General features: G+C 44.4%; 1 protein-coding gene across 3 annotated transcripts in view; it reads left to right on the top strand.

The window, feature by feature from the left end:
* LOC120457482 (protein CEPU-1) overlaps window positions 1-16,428 on the top strand; it is a 628,267-nt gene that overhangs the window by 531,946 nt on the left and 79,893 nt on the right. The gene's annotated exons all lie outside the window — the stretch shown is intronic.

Consider the following 16,428-nt stretch of genomic DNA (forward strand, 5'->3'; position numbering starts at 1 on the left):
GCAGCCGCAACAGCAACAACAACGACGTCAGAAGCCAAATTATCTTGGACAACAACTCCGCCCACTCCAATTCAATTACCAAAATCGTATTACATCTACTAAGATCATCAACGTGTTTCATTCTAGTTCCTGATCTATGTTCTAGTTTATACAAATAATTCTGTAATTCCAAGGCCCATCTTGCTATTCTTGGGTTTAACTCTTTTTTGTTCAACCTCATTGTGAGGGAATTACAGTCTGTTACTATTTTGAACTCAATTTCTTGTAGGTACACTCTAAACCTTTTTAATGCATATATTACTGCCAGTGTTTTCAGTTCAAAACTATGATACCTTGATTCTGTATCCGTTGTCCTTTTTAAGAAGTAAAAAATTGCTTACCATCTGCTTTCCTTTGCAAAAAGATTGATCCGAAACCTATCGAACTTGCATCGCAGTGCAATTCTGTATCATAGTCAGGACTGTACAATGCCAAAATAGGCGTTTTTAACAGCTTGCTTTTTAATTCATTAAATGCTTCAAATTGCTCTGGGCCAAACTCAAACTTTTTGTCTTTCTTTGTCAAATCATGGAGTGGCTTTGCTATTGTTGAAAAATTCTGTATAAATCTTCTGAAATACGAACACATCCCCAAAAAACTTTGAACATCATGAACTTTTTGTGACACGGGAAAATTTTCAATTGCTTACACACCGTCGTCATCTGCTTTAATACCCTTTTCTGATATTATATATCCTAAATAATTCACCTCACTTTGGAAAAACATACATTTATCGAATCGCAGCTCTAATTTGTTTTTAAATAATCGCTCAAATACTTATTTTAATATAGCTTGGTGATCTTCTATATTCTTTGTCGCTATCATTATGTCATCGAGATAAACTATCACTTTCTTTTCCCTAATCATGTCCTCAAATACTTTGTTGATGAACCTTTGAAAAACAGACGGAGCATTTGTCAGCCCAAAAGGCATTCTTGTGAACTCATACTGTCCTAGTGGCGTGGTAAATGATGTATACTTTATCGATTCTTCGTCCATATAAACATTAAAGTATCCATTTTTCAGGTCTAACTTCGAGAACACAATTTAGTTTGCTAGGGTATCTAATAAATCATCAATTAATGGCGTTGGGTATCTAACTTTCGCCGTGATCTTATTTAGTTTCTATGCACATTCGAATGCCACCCAATTTCTTTTTTACCAGTACAATTGCCGAACAATACTCAAACTCACTTTGTCGTATAATACCATCTTTTAAATAATCATCAAGGATTCCTTGTAATTTTTCTTTCTCTACATATGCCAGGCGCCTTGGCGAAAAACTAAACGGCTTGTCTTCTTCTAACCTTATCTTCATTTCACATTTTATATTCACTCGATCTTTTTGGTTTAATATATTATGCTTAAATAACATTTAAAAATTCGCATCTTTGTATAAAATTTAATTGTGAACCTATCTCATGTACCTTTTCATTATCATTGTAATCAATTAAAATTAGTTGTTTTTTAAAATTATTTTTTTTATTTCAGATATTTTTTCATGTTCATTTTCAATTACAATTTTGGCCTTTACTCTTGCTAAATAATCCCTTCCCAATAACATAGCATATCCCATATATCCCGTGGATGATGGTCAACGACATATAGTAACATAGGAGTATCTTTATTTGAGAACTAAACATTTTACGCTTCCATGTATTTGTATTTTACTTAAATTTAATACAACGGGATTCAGCATTTTATTCTTTGTACAATATGTTAATTCAATATAACTTATATAATCGTTGTCTCCGCCATTCGACTTCTTGTAGCCACATGTCCTTAGCACATATCGTCACCGACCTTAAAATTTTTCTGGACATTCAAAAGTTTAGATAGCCAAACATTGAAATTGTTTCCGCCATCATATACCTTAACGATCTCCTTTAAAATTTCGAAAGAATTGCTTGAGTCTGTGTCGATCTCATATTGCAGCTTCAATATTTTCAACTCATTTTCCAGTCTTTGAACATCGCCGCCTTGCATAGGTTACATTTTTGCGCATCATTTGGTTTCCGAAACATTGTTCCGGCTCATTGTTGCCAGCCAGTTGCATCTCAGGATCATTGTTGCTAGCTATCGGGACCGCGAAACATTTGTTGGACTCATTGTGGCTGGCGCTCACCATCTGCCTCTCAGAACATTGCTCGATCTCATTTTTGTTGTTGACATTCATTTCACAAGATCCCGTTACTTTTCGCGAACCTTCTGTTTCTTGCATTCCTTTGTATGTATGTGCAAACGTCGCCGTCATAGTGTCGCCGTCGTTGTCGCTGCCTCTTGCTGTCTCGTTAACGCTACTTTGTTCTTCGCCGTTGTCGTTGTTTTCATCCCTGTCCATTTTACTGGTTGATTCTTTTCATCGCTGTTTTATTTTTTCATACGCGCACCACTCCCATCTAATATTTTCAAGTCTATTAATCAATTCGATTTTTGTGCCACTACTTTTAAGTTTGTTTTGCACGCACAGAGCTTTTAGTTCATTTAATGTATAATTGCCAGGATTACAAATCATTAATGCCGATTTTTATTGTACCCGTTACTCGTAGAGTAAAAGGGTATACTAGATTCCTTGAAAAGTATGTAACAGGCAGAAGGAAGCGTTTCCGATCATATAAAGTATATATTCTTGATCAGGATCTAGAGCCGAGTCTATCTGGCCATATCTGGTCCGTATGAACGTCGAGATCTCAGGAACTACAAAAGCTAGAAAGTTGAGATTAAGCATACAGACTCCAGAGACATAGAAGCAGCGCAAGTTTGTCGATTCAAACTGCCACGCCCACACTTTTGAAAAATGTTGTAATATTTGTTCATTTTTGTATTGGTCTTGTAAATTTCTATCGATTTGCCAAAAAACTTGTTGCCACGCCCACTCTAACGCCCACAAACCGGCCAAAGCTACCACGCCCAAACTTTTGAAAAATGTTTTGATATTTTTTCATTTTTGTCTTGTAAATTTCTATCGATTTGCAAAAAAATTTTTTGTTACGCCTACTCTAACGCCCACAAACCGCCCAAAGCTGCCACGCCCACACTTTTGAAAAATGTTTTGATATTTTTTCATTTTTGTATTAGTCTTGTAAATTATTATCGATTTGCCAAAAAGCTTTTTGCCACGCCCACTCTTACGCCCACACATCGCCAAAAACTGTCAGTGTTGATGACTCTCCTTCGCACTTCTACTAGCTGAGTAACGGGTATCATATAGTCGGTGTGCCCTGGGGTCGTGGGATCTTGGTAAGCCCCTCACCTCTCCAAAATAACGAGAATAAATATTAGTAGTGCCTGAAAAAGTTCGTACCGTTGTTCAGTCAGCAGTCCTCACTGCCCCACAAACTGTTGCTTGATCGTAAAACGAACGGGCAAGGTTTCGGCCACGTTCCCTTCCCTTCATGCGTCCGCATGCCTGATGAATCGTCGCGGGCCGCGCAATACGATCCCCTTCGGTCTAGGTTGTCCGTCAAACGTTATGTCATCGTTTTTGACCTACTCCACTCTCGCGTCAGCACCCCTTCTGGAAATGTTTACCTACTCATTTTGTTGTAGTTACCATAATAGCATAATTTTATTGAGTAATAGATTGTTGGCTACAAAAAATAAATAAAAGGCTAGCATACAACAATTATGATAAGTTGGCTATAATTATTTTTAGCGATCATCACCAAGCAATGGTGCGCACTACAACAAAAAATGTTGGCTATTCACGACTACAAACGTCGCTCTGAGGGCTCTTCTCTGGTTTTTTGAAAAGTAATTTTTATTTAAGACAATATCTAACACAAAATTATTTAACTTCTATTAATGAAATACATTGCCTTGAAGAGGCTAACAATAAAATATTTTTCTTTAAACCTGACACCCTTCAGTTACCATTGTTAGAATAATATACTTATATTTACTAATGGTGTAATGAGCACGAGAATATATGTATTTATATGAATATAGAGAAAACTCGGTAACAGGGTTCCGTCAAACTTTTCCCACTTTAATCCGGAGCGATGAGATCTCGACGCGTTGGATCCTGGGTGTTGCTATATATATATATAGTGATGTTGTTATACATATACATGTATACATATACATATACATATACATATACCTTCGTGCACCAATTTATTGTAACCGAACAATAATAAGATATACACATACAAAGATAAAAAAAAACACTAAGTGAAGTATGCATATATACGCATGAATGAATGAGTTGGTTATCTTTTCTTTTGTGGCACGCTTTGGCTGCTATTCGGCTTTCATATTACTTGGAGTAAGCACTTGTTAGGAAAGTCTACGCTGTTGCTTGTTTTCTCTGATATTCACATTAACGGCCATGCACCGGTTCACTTGTTATTTTATTTAATTGTTTTGCCGTTAGTAAATTCAATTAATCACTTTGTGGGAAACCGGATGCAATTCTGTCCAGGGTATGGTGTTGGTCCCTCCTCCGCTGTACGGATCTCTTGTACATTTTCACTAGCTTTAATAGAGCCAAGAAGATCAGTAAAGCAGCGATGAATTCCAGGGTATGCTGCACTCCTTCTATTTACTGCTTGTGGTCGACAACCTCCACGGTGTTGATCACATTTGCTGTGTTGTCGGAGGCTTTTGACTCCTTGCCGCCCATCCTGAGAGTTTTGTGGTCTTCCTTCAAAGTGTGTTCCTGGATTCTTACAAAGTAGGTCCTGTTATTTAAGGGTTGATAGCGTCCTCGTTCCTCGACATTTTTCCTTCGACTGTAGTCATCCCGAATGATGGCTTGATCAAGTTTAAGTCTTCCAGGATATTCACTTTTGGATGTTCACCTTGAGTCTTCCCGGCTATAGACTGACGGATAATCGCCGGGTATTGACGTACGGATGGTTACCCGGGGTATTAACTACGGGTGGTTTTCCGGGTACTGACTACGGGTACTGTCTACGGGTGTTTACCCGGGTACTGACTGACCATTTTATCTGTGGGCCATGTCTATTAATACCGGCATAGAGCTTTTTCTGATCTATTGGTCTTCTATGCCAAATGTTCCCACCTAGAAATCATATTTCTAACTTTCCCCTATTTTGGGGAGTCAATACCCCTTCGGTGAAGTGTGCCCGGAACTGGTGTTGATTTTCATTACCTTCTGCAATCTATTGCGGCCGCTGACCGGGTCATCGGAGACTCGTTTATTGTCGACTTGCATTTGCTTTGTCGGTTCTGGTTTTTAATCTTCACAGTCTTACGATCTCACGAAAAGGGTGTACGCAACAAATGCTAAACAACAATGAAGTTGAAACCAATGTGCAACGTCGAACATCCATCAGTACAACATTTAGCAAATAAAATCCCCTAGAAGACGATTTTACTCCTTTTTTGCGATTTCGATCTGCAAATTGATTCTATGTACCCAATTTTCCCACATGAATGAGAAGTGCACTCATTAAATTTGCATTAATCTGATTTATGATTTTTCCAACCTCAATGTTTACATTTGCGCTGCATCTTCCCTTTGTGCCTTTAAAACTTCTATTGCTATTCTCGTTGTTTTTCTTTTCGTTTGCTCGCTTCCCACCGTTTCTTGTGCCTCTTATAAAATGTGTGCTGTCTTCTGTTTCATCGTTGCCATTTTCGTTTTTATTTTTATAGCCTTTTTTAATGCATTTGCCAATGCGTTTTAAGAATTTTGCAAAGTTCCTTATATGTTTTTGACACTGGAGAATCAGGGCTACGAAGACTGTGTAATACACTGTACGGACCTTCTCCAACTGATCGTATAATGTGAATTTCTTAGCATTCTACTCCGTTATGTTGACTTCACAAAAGTGTATATCAAACTTTTCTTTCTTTGCTATGTAGACCATTTGATAAACATTTTGTGAGTTTGCTTCAGGTGTCGCCATGTTTGCATGTGTCATAAAGATATTTGTCTCTCTTTTACAATTTGCATTTGCAGCTGCGCTTCATATTGATGGGTTGAATTTTTTGTTGTAGACAGTCGTTTTGCACTCTTCGCCAATTTTTAGTGCATTTATATTAATAAATCTGCACGATGCATGATCATCGTATCATCTCTACCTTATTGCTTCTATGGCCAGTACTTTCTTACGCCGTGTTGCCAGACTGGGCTTTATTCTGGGCGCCACATCTACTCCCCCTCCAGTGACTTTGCCAGGTGGTGAAGGTAACGGTATGAATTCTGGAGCTGCAGGTGCAGGGCTCGGTGGCGTAGGTAGCGAAATCTGTTGGTCAGCTTCAGCTAAGAAGGCAGGCTTGAGTAGGTCGACCGACCTATTGCCTCTTTTTGTCCATGAATGCTGATGATGTAGAACTTGTCATCAACCCGGCGTATTACCCGGTGAGGTCCCGTGTAAGGCCGCTCGAGTGGTTTTTTAACAGCGAGTGGCACTTGAAGACGTGCGTACAAGTTCTCAAGTTCTTACAAATGATAACAGGTGGTGTAACGTGATGCACTGCCGGAGTAGGTCGGGGTGCCCTGATATGTTGACGTAGTGGCTCGGTGATCCTTGCTGAAGGCGGTTGGAGTATGCGACTCAAAAAATTCGTTGGGAATACGAATAGTGGAGCCAAAAAACATTTCAGCCGGCGATGACTGGAGGTCCGCCTTAAACGCCGAGCGCAGCCCCAACAGAACTGTAGGCAGAAGATCCGGCTATGCTATGTGAGACTTACACATCAGGGCGGCCTTGAGGGTACGGTGCCATCTTTCCACTATGCCGTTTGACTGAGGGTGATATGCGGTTGTTCGAATCCTTTCGGCTCCAATTAGTTCAGCCAGCTCAGCAAACACTGAGGATTCGAATTGAGTTCCCTGCTCCGTTGTTATAGTGAGTGGGCAGCCGAACATGCAGATCCACTGTAGTCTCCGAGGTTATGTTGGATAGTGGAATAGCTGCAGGCCATATGCTGAAGCGGTCAATGATGGTAAAACAGTAGCGTAAGTTACGGATATTAGGAAGCTCAATCAGATCGAAGTGAATGTGCTGGAATCAATTGTCAGGAACATCGATCTTCTTCACCGGACTGCGTGTGTGGCGATGGATTTTGGCCCGCTGCAAGGAACGTATTGTCGGGACCAGAGGGTGGCATCACCAGACTGGCCAGACAAATCGCTGCTTAAGTAACTTTGCAGTAACTTTCCAATCCATGTACTGCATCAAAAGCTTGGCGTCTCAGGCTTTTGGGTAAATATGGCCGATCGCGTCCATCCGAGATGTCACACCAGATGTCTAGGTTGTCGATTTTCCTAACTTGTAGCACAAGGAACATGGTTCGAGAAAGCTCAACCATTTCATCGTCGGTTTGTTGGGCCTCGAATATCGCTTGAGCACTGAAGCTAGACGGCATGTTTATGGTGTTGATGCGTGAAGGGCGTCTGCCACTGCGTTGTTTTCCCCGGGATTGTACACTATCTCCGTTGAGAATTGGGAGATAAAATCCAATTGGCGGAGTTGTCGAGGCGATGCTATGCTTGCTTTCTGCCTAAATCGTATTGTAGTGGTTTATGGTCGGTTTGGATGACGAATGGACGCCCCCTTAGAATGTGCTTGAAATGGATGATAACAGCGAAAATAGCAAGGAGCACGCGATCATACGTGCTGTAGCCATGCTCTGCCGGATATAGTTTCCGCGAGAAAAACATGATGGGACGCCAAACGTTGCCGACTAGTTGTTCGAGAGCAGCACCGATCGCTGTATCGGAGGCGTTCGTTATAAGTGCGAGGTGAGCTGATGGGGAAAGGAAAGGCACGCACCAAATCGATTGTGGAGAAAACCGAGCATCCATGCAGACGTTGAAGATTCCCCCATGGTGAATCGGGTAGCGATCTGGAACAGTGGAAGCATTTAGTTTGCGATAATCAGCAGTAGTGCGCCATTCGTTGCTCTTTTTGGGGACCAAATGGTTGGGGTGTCCCATTGGCTGCTGGAGGGACGAATCACTTCTTGCTGGAATAAGAGATCGAAATCCCGGCGTGCCGCTTTTAATTTTTCGCCTGTAAGTCGTCATAGCTTGTCGAAAACAGGTGGGCCAGTTGTTTGAATGTAATGAGCAACCTCATTATGAATGCGGGTTGCTAAAGGCACATTAGAAAAGTTGTAGAGTTTTGCTTCAGCAACTTCTCCTTTGGTCGAAACAGCTTTTGAGGGATCCATAAGGCGTTTACCCTTGAGGTCGAAGATGAGGCCGTGGTGCGTGAGGAAATCTGCTCCGATAATTGCTGATTGGACGTTCGCAACGACGAACGACCTGGTGAACTTACGCCGTAAGTTGAGACCAAAAGTTAGATTTAGCGTGCCGTATTTATAAATTATAGAGGTGTTGGCAACGTACAGTTTAAAGTCGTCTTTGCGACGATGCATTCCCTTGATTATCGAAACAGGTATAAGTGAGATGACTGATCCGAATTCGATAAGGAATTTTATGTTGGTATTACGATCGATTATGTGAAGTCGGTACTCCTTTGAGAGGCGAGTGCTTGGAGATCTGCTGTCACCAGTCGCCTGAAGAGATGACAGCTTCTTTAGTTTCCCTGCTGTGGCACCCAGGCACAGGGCAAGAAGCATATTCGTGCATTAGGTCCGAATTTGGCATGATTAAAGCAGACACGTGGTGCTCAGATCGGCTGGGCGAGAATGGCTGGGAGGCTGCATGTTCTGCAGAAGAGTTAAAGAGGCCTTGATGACAGGGATGTCGCGTTTCAAGTCAACCACGACACTTGTGCCCGCGTATTCACGGGTATTGTCTCTGAATTGTGCCGGGAGGACCCATCATCCATGAAAAAAGAACCCGCTTCCTCTTCCATGAGATCGTCAGCGAGTGCAGTTTGTTCTTCCAAAGTTGCTGAGCGTAGGAGCTTCAAGCCCCGTTGTACGTGCTGCGGTAGCTGAGAGAGCCAGCGGACTCGCAAGGCGTCTGCAGACCATCAGCAAGAGTTGTCATTTGTCGAAGGAGCTGCTAGGGCTTCTTGTCCCCAAGGTCAAGCTCCAATAAAGCGCGCTGCAACTGTCTGTTTGGTGATTCCGTAGATCGCTCGATGACAATCTCCTTCAGGTTCTCGTATTTGTTGACTACCGACGGTTGCGCCACAACATGAGATACTTCGTTCATTATATAAGCATCTAAAGCACTGATTAAATGGTAGTAGCGCGTTTTATCTGAAGAAATGCGGCTGCATTGAAATTGCGCTTCGATCTGCACAAACCATCTATACAAACCATAGCTTGATGGCGGCGACCGACACGATGACAGGAATAACGGTGCCTGCGCTGTTGCCGCGTTGAATTTCACCAGAGTCAGGCGAAGTTGGCGGTGCAGGCGCACAATCTTCGGTATTCAACTTTGTGTTTATTGCGGGGTCTCCAATATGGTAATTTAAGTACTTACTGCTTTATTTAATTAAGAAATACAACATTATTTGATGTCGTAAGCTTGTTGCGCGGCGGAGCTGAAGTCCAGAGTGGACAGTCTGACTATATCAGAAGCTATCGTCATCCCATCCCCATCATGAACCATTACTTGACGATACATATTCGGCAGTCAAAGCATACCTGTGCAGCCGGAAACGGAGTAGAGTGAAGTACAACTCTTCTTGTATCGTCGGCTCCACCATCAGAATGTTATTCAAGGCCACTTAAGACAATGTTTTAAAGGAAGCATCAAACACGACGCGCAACTTTATTGACGTACTCTAAGGCCTTATCACGCATTGATGGGGAATGACATAATGTGGGGTGGAAGAAATTTTGTTGTCTGTAGGCGACATATGCTCTAGAGCGAGGTATTCTTCCATGAATTCCAAGTACATGGTCTTCATGTTCGGATCTCGAGACAACCTTGTCCAACCTACTTGGATCGAACTTCAAGGGCATCCAAACTTCAAAGCGACCTGCTGGCAATAGTCTTCCTGTAATGGACTTTACATACCTTGTGCTACAGAATTTTCTTTGGATTCTGACCAATTTCTGTAGTGTGCTGTCAATCGATTCTAATGGTTCTTCACTACAGCTGAAACTATTCACAACTTATTTCCTTTATCTAATTTGACCAACAGCTAGCAATTCTGCTCCTAACACCTACAAGTTTGCTGAGGCTTCCTGCTGGCGGAGGAACACGTAAATGAGCTACGGTTATGTGGCTTGCTTGACAATAATATGTCTTGCTTCAGCTTTGTTGATTCTTCAGCTGATAAACGCTGATATCGGCGATTTTACATTTTTTCGATATCAGAACAAAGCTGCAAAGTCACATAATCGAGCTGTTCCTCCCATCGACGAATTGTTTACGGCAGCTAGGGCCGACAAAGAGCGATTTCAAATGCACAAGTTGAGTCTTTGCCGAAAATCGAAGAAGTGACAATTGGCGGGACAGACAGCCGAAATGCAGCGCCCAAGCTTAACGTAGGTAGATACCAAAGAGAACAAGGAATGAGCGCCGCACAGATAAATGCTTGCGAGAACAGCGGTTTGCACTATGGGCATCGCAACTGCGACCACTGACTACTTCAGCTTACAATATTAAAGAGTATGAGATTAGTCTACTGCACAGTTTTGGCGGCTGCGTGACCCAACATCCTCCCCCGTTGGAAGCTTGGCTTCCAACAGAGTCCTCAAGGTGAAGCAGACACAGCTTGTTCACTGCCCGCCTTATTACTCCAGACGCGGTCCTCAATTCTGCAACTCGAGCGACGCCGTCTCTGCCAGGAATCAACTGCATGACTCTCGCCAAAGGCCATCTCATTGAGGGTAGATTCTCATCCTTAACAAGAACGACGTTGTCCACGGCTACGCCAGGCTTTGGGGTGCGCCACTTGGAGCGCTGCTGGAGCAACGTCAAGTACTCTTCCTTCCATCGCGACCAAAATATTTGCTGAAGAAAGGAGATGCGCTGCCAAGAGTCAAGCCGATTATAGTTTAGGCCCGTTATATCTGGCTCGTCAAACGACGAAGGCGGACCACCATTGAGAAAATGCGCCGGAGTGAGGACGCCCAGATCGGCAGGGTTCTCTGAAATGGGAACTAAAGGTCTGGAGTTAATAACTGCCGAGATGTGGCACACCAGCGTCCTCAGCTCGTCGAATGTCAGAACCGCCGTACCCACAGCGCGGTAGAAATGATGTTTGGCCGTTTTCACCCCTGCTTCCCAAAGTCCACCGAAATGGGGCGACCGTGGAGGGATGAACCGCCAGTCAATCGTCTCCGAAAGCCAAAAATTCTGAACGGAACCTTGATGCTCGCTGCTGAGAAATAACCTTCGAAGTTCTAGAAGTTCATTTTTGGCGCCGACAAAGTTGGTGGCGTTGTCTGACCAAATTTGCTTCGGTTTCCGCCGGGTGCATATGAACCTCTTGAGTCCGCACAGAAACGCAACTGTCGAGAGATCCTTGATCAGCTCCAGGTGCACTGCCTTGGTTGCAAAGCATATAAAGACGCAGACGTAGCATTTAACCGCGGGCTTGTTGCGAGTATCCGACTTGTGAAAGAAGGGTCCACAGAAGTCTATACCAGCAACCTCAAAAGCGTGAGATCCTTCCAAGCGCTCCTTGTGAAGGTCCGCCATTATGTGCTCTATCAGCCGCGGCTTAATCCGAAAACATCTGATGCATCTGTTCACGGCCTTGGTAACCGTCTTCCTCCCCCCAATAGGCCAATATTGGGATCGAATTGCACCCAGAAGAGCTCGAGGTCCGGCATGAAGATTGCTTTCATGGTAATGCGAAATAATTGCCAGAGTCACCGGATGGGATCTTGGAAGGATTTTCGGGTGGCGGCCATCAAAGTCCAATGACGATTTCCGGAGGCGACCGCCTACTCTAAGAAGTCCAAATTGATCCAGGAACGGCGAGAGCGAAGATATGGGACTAGACGAGGAAACTCTTCCCAGCGTTTTTAGGGACTGCATGTCCTCCCATAACTGCGCGCGCTGCACCAACCGCAGCATCATCTAAGTACCCTCTTGAATGTGTGCGACGGTGAGCCCAGGATGACGAATTCCATTACAAAATTTGTAAATGTATGCAAACACTCGTTGCAGTGAGGGGTAAGAATTTGAAAATTTGGAGCTAGCAATTACATCCACGTACGGCGACTTTACGATGAACACACTTCGACGAAGCTCAAGCACCGGTTTGGCAGGACAAACAGCTGTTGGCCAATCTCTTTCAGGCTCCGTAAGATAGGCGAGTCCATGCGCCCAGAGTGACGATTCGCTAAGCTCAGACGGCAGGGATCCTCTGGATAAGATGTCAGCCGGATTTAAAGCTGTCGGAACATAACGCCAAGCCGTGTTATCTGTCAGCTCCTGAATGACAGCAACCCTATTTGCCACAAATATGTTGAACCTGGCGGGCTCATCTCGGATCCAGGAAAGTGCCACCGTCGAGTCGCACCAACAATAGTAGCGTCCTTTAAATACTTTCAAGCCAACTATTTCCCTCATGATTTTAGCCAGAAGATCAGCACCACAAAGCTCCAGCTTTGGTACTGTTATGGTCTTCAATGGAGCTATGCGCGACTTCGAACAAAGCAAATGGCTAAAACTTTGATTCCCTTTAGAAACCACATAAACGCAGGCTCCATAGGCATCAATGCTTGCATCACAAAAACCATGCACCTCAAGACCAGACTCTGCGCTAAACACGAACCGAGGGAAACTAACATGACTTATTATTTCAAAACTGCGACATATATCAAGCCATTTCGTGTTATGAGTTTCCGGGAGGCTTTCATCCCAGGACAGTTTTTCCTTGCAGAGCTGCTGCAAAAAGATTTTACACCTTGTGATTACCGGACCGACCAGGCCGAGAGGATCGTAAAATTTAGCAATCGCAGACAAAACAGAGCGCCTGCAGGGTCTCAATGGCGACTGAAAGGCAGAGAACGAAAACAATAGCTGGTCGGAGGCGGGATCCCAAGCGAGACCTAAAGTTTTGGTGAAATCTCTACCATCTTCAAACTTCATGAATGACTCCTTGTCCTCGGCGGGCACACCCTCCAGCACAAGCGGAATGTTAGAGCACCATTTCCTTCGCAAGAATGCCAGCCGTCTGCTGCATTATGCTGATAGCATCCTTTACCGTGCCTGAGCCGGAGATAAGATCATCCACTTAAAAATCGCGCCGAAGGATTTCTGATCCAATTGGAAACGATGCCTACTCATCGATTGACAACTGCTGCATAGCCCTTACGGACAAGAAGGAGGCTGGTTTGGTGCCGTAGGTAACTGTGTCGAGTTTGTATACTTGAAGGTCATCGATCGGGGAGTCCCTCCATACAATGCACTGCAAATAGCTATCTTCTTGCGAGACCCTTACACATCGGTACATTTTACATATGTCTCCTGTAACGGCAACTGGGTGTGAGCGAAATCGAATTAGGATGTGAAATAGCTTGGTCTGGATGACCGGGCCGGCCATTAACACATCGCTAAGCAAGTAACCAGTGGAAGTGGCAGCTGATCCGTCAAAGACAACGCGAAGCTTTGTGGTAGTGCTATCCTCCTTCATGACGCAGTGATGTGGTAAAAAATATCGGCACGAGCTGACCTCGGAGGCAGGCACAGGCGACATATGTCCCAGATCACGATATTCCTTTATGAACGCCGCATATTTAACCCTCAAGCCAGGGTGCTTTGTAAGCTTCCTTTCCAGCGACAGGAATCTTCGCAAAGCCTGAGGATAGGAATCTCCTAAAGAGTCCAAATGGAGTTTTAGCGGCGACCGTACCGAGTAATCGCCAGCTGGCAGTCGGGTGTAATTTTTAACAAAGTGGGCCTCACAATCCAGCTCCTCCTTAGTGGCTTGAACTATTGGGCCGGGACAATTTTCTACCTCCCAAAAGCGTTGCAGAAGTGAATCAAGTTCAACATCAATGTTGTTTTTTTCCTTGCTGGCTGAAGAAGGAACGCGTGAAGCTATTAAGGCGCTACCGCAAGGGCGCGCGCAGCCTCCAGACACAACCCAGCCCAGACGAGTTTTTTGAAGCAGTGGCAGTCCTGGCAACAACTTTATCTGACCTACGCACAGCAGCTCATAAAACAGGCTAGCTCCTATTAACAGGTCAACACGCTGAGCTTTATGAAATTCCGGGTCGGCGAGCTGCAGGTTTTCTGGAATCTTCCAGTTCCCAATGTCCACATTAAAACTTGGCTGGCGATCCGTGATATTGGGAGCGATAACTGCTGTTATGCTCGTTGAGAAATCCGAAGTGACAGACCGCATCGCAATTCCTACCGAGAATCCATCAGTCGCGAAATTGGAATCCCCGATTCCAGTGACGGAGCCGGACGACCTCAACCTCTTAAGTTGCAGTTGATTTGCAAACCGAGAGGTGACCAAGTGCAGTTGAGAGCCAGAATCTAACAAGGCCCTGCAGGGAACGAACAGTCCCGACCGATTCTGCACTAGAACGGTTGCAGTGGCTAGCAGCACAAGGTCACTACCGAGATCCTGGGCAATTAGAGTAGAAGAAGTCGAAAGCGGGGCAGAAGGCTCAGTGTGGGAGCTTGAAGACACCGGAACATGTGGCTGCGAGGAAGGCGGACCATCTAGATGAAGCAGCGTATGATGCCTGATTCCACAGGTGCGTCAGGTGATGACCTGCCTTTAGGCAATTTAGGCAAAGTGCTAGCCTCTTTGCCTCGCGCAGACGATCTACTGGCGCTATGGCAAAGCATGCAACCAAGAGAATTTTGGGTGGTAGCAACTAGCGTCGAACGATTTCTGCCCACCTGAACGGCTGGCGCATAGGTTGCCATGGCGCAATCCACGGCCTCCAAAGTCCTACATCGCTGCTCCAGGAATGCAGCCATCGATTCCCACGACGGAATAAGGTTGACAAAAACCGGATCCTCCCACTTAGCTTGGCTCGCCGCCTCCAGCTTTTGCAGCAGCACTTGCACTATGATGCAGCCAGCGATTTGCTCAGTGGTGCCCAAACCCTTCAACGCACGAATGTGAGCGTTAAACTTGTCCGACAATTCCCGAAGCGATGCCACTGAACCATTCCGAACTACCTTTAAACCCAGAATCTCGGTGATGTGCGCCTGAAAAACGAGACGCCGATTATCAAACCTTTTTTGAAGCAACTCTAAAGCCGCTTCGTAATTGCTGTTTGAGATATCCAATGATCGGATAGTTTCCAGCGCTGAATCCCTCAAACATGACCGCAGATGTTGAAATTTCTCAATGTTGGAGAGGTCAAGATGGCTGTCGATTATGCTCGTGAACACGGAGTAAAAATCCGCCCAGTTTGCGTAGCCTCCGCCAAAGGTTGGCAGCTGCACAGGCGGCAACGGCATCGGCCTCGGCCGCGGCTGCGTTTGAGGACCACTACACTGGTGGGGCACAACACCTTCCGCAAGCGTTGAGTGCGGCGCGAAATGCACATTGCGTTTGGCTATTTCCGCGCGCACACTAGCCTTGAATTCAACGATGAATTCATCGAAACTCTCGCTCATTTCACTGCCAATTTCGTCGAAATCCAATTCCTCAAGTTCTGTATGCAGAACATTGAAGGCACTTTGCAGCTCATCAATCTGCTCCAGCCTCACCGTAAGAGTGGGTTCGTCGTATCCGCTTAGCGTCTCATTAGACAGCGACGTTTGTAGCCTCTGCAACCTGCTGAACAGCGCATTGGCTTTGCGCTTTAAAAAGGTCACCCTGTTTTTGTCACTTTCAGCGGGCATAGCAACAAATCGCTTTTAATTCGGTTCAGCGGGAAGATGAGCACAAAAGAAATGCCGAAAATGCAAGCGGAGTCAATGCACGTAACGATATATGTAGCAATGTATGTATGTATATATGTAATGCTAGCTCGCTTAAACACAGCCACTATCACCGAAATCACCACTCACTTGTCCAACCGATAGCGATTTAATGTATTTATATTAATTTAATATTATTTATATTAACGGGATAAGTGCATTAATTAATGCATGCAAATTAACACTATCACGTCGGGGTCACCAATGTTTAGCTATTGAGCTTTTTCAATAGCTGTTGCGAATAATAAGTAGCCGAAGAAAGTTTGTTTATTTTTTGATGCTGTTTATTTTGCGAATTGTTTACGGCAGCTAGGGCCGACAAAGAGCGATTTCAAATGCACAAGTTGAGTCTTTGCCGAAAAACGAAGAAGTGACAATTGGCGGGACAGACAGCCGAAATGCAGCGCCCAAGCTTAACGTAGGTAGATAACAAAGAGAACAAGGAATGAGCGCCGCACAGATAAATGCTTGCGAGAACAGCGGTTTGCACTATGGGCATCGCAACTGCGACCACTGACTACTTCAGCTTACAATATTAAAGAGTATGAGATTAGTCTACTGCACAGTTTTGGCGGCTGCGTGACCCAACAGGTCTATTGATGTTAATTCCACAAAATCATTCTGCCAGTATTTTA

Source organism: Drosophila santomea, unplaced genomic scaffold (genome assembly GCF_016746245.2).
Source record: "Drosophila santomea strain STO CAGO 1482 unplaced genomic scaffold, Prin_Dsan_1.1 Segkk101_quiver_pilon_scaf, whole genome shotgun sequence".
In the NCBI taxonomy this organism is placed as follows: domain Eukaryota; kingdom Metazoa; phylum Arthropoda; class Insecta; order Diptera; family Drosophilidae; genus Drosophila; species Drosophila santomea.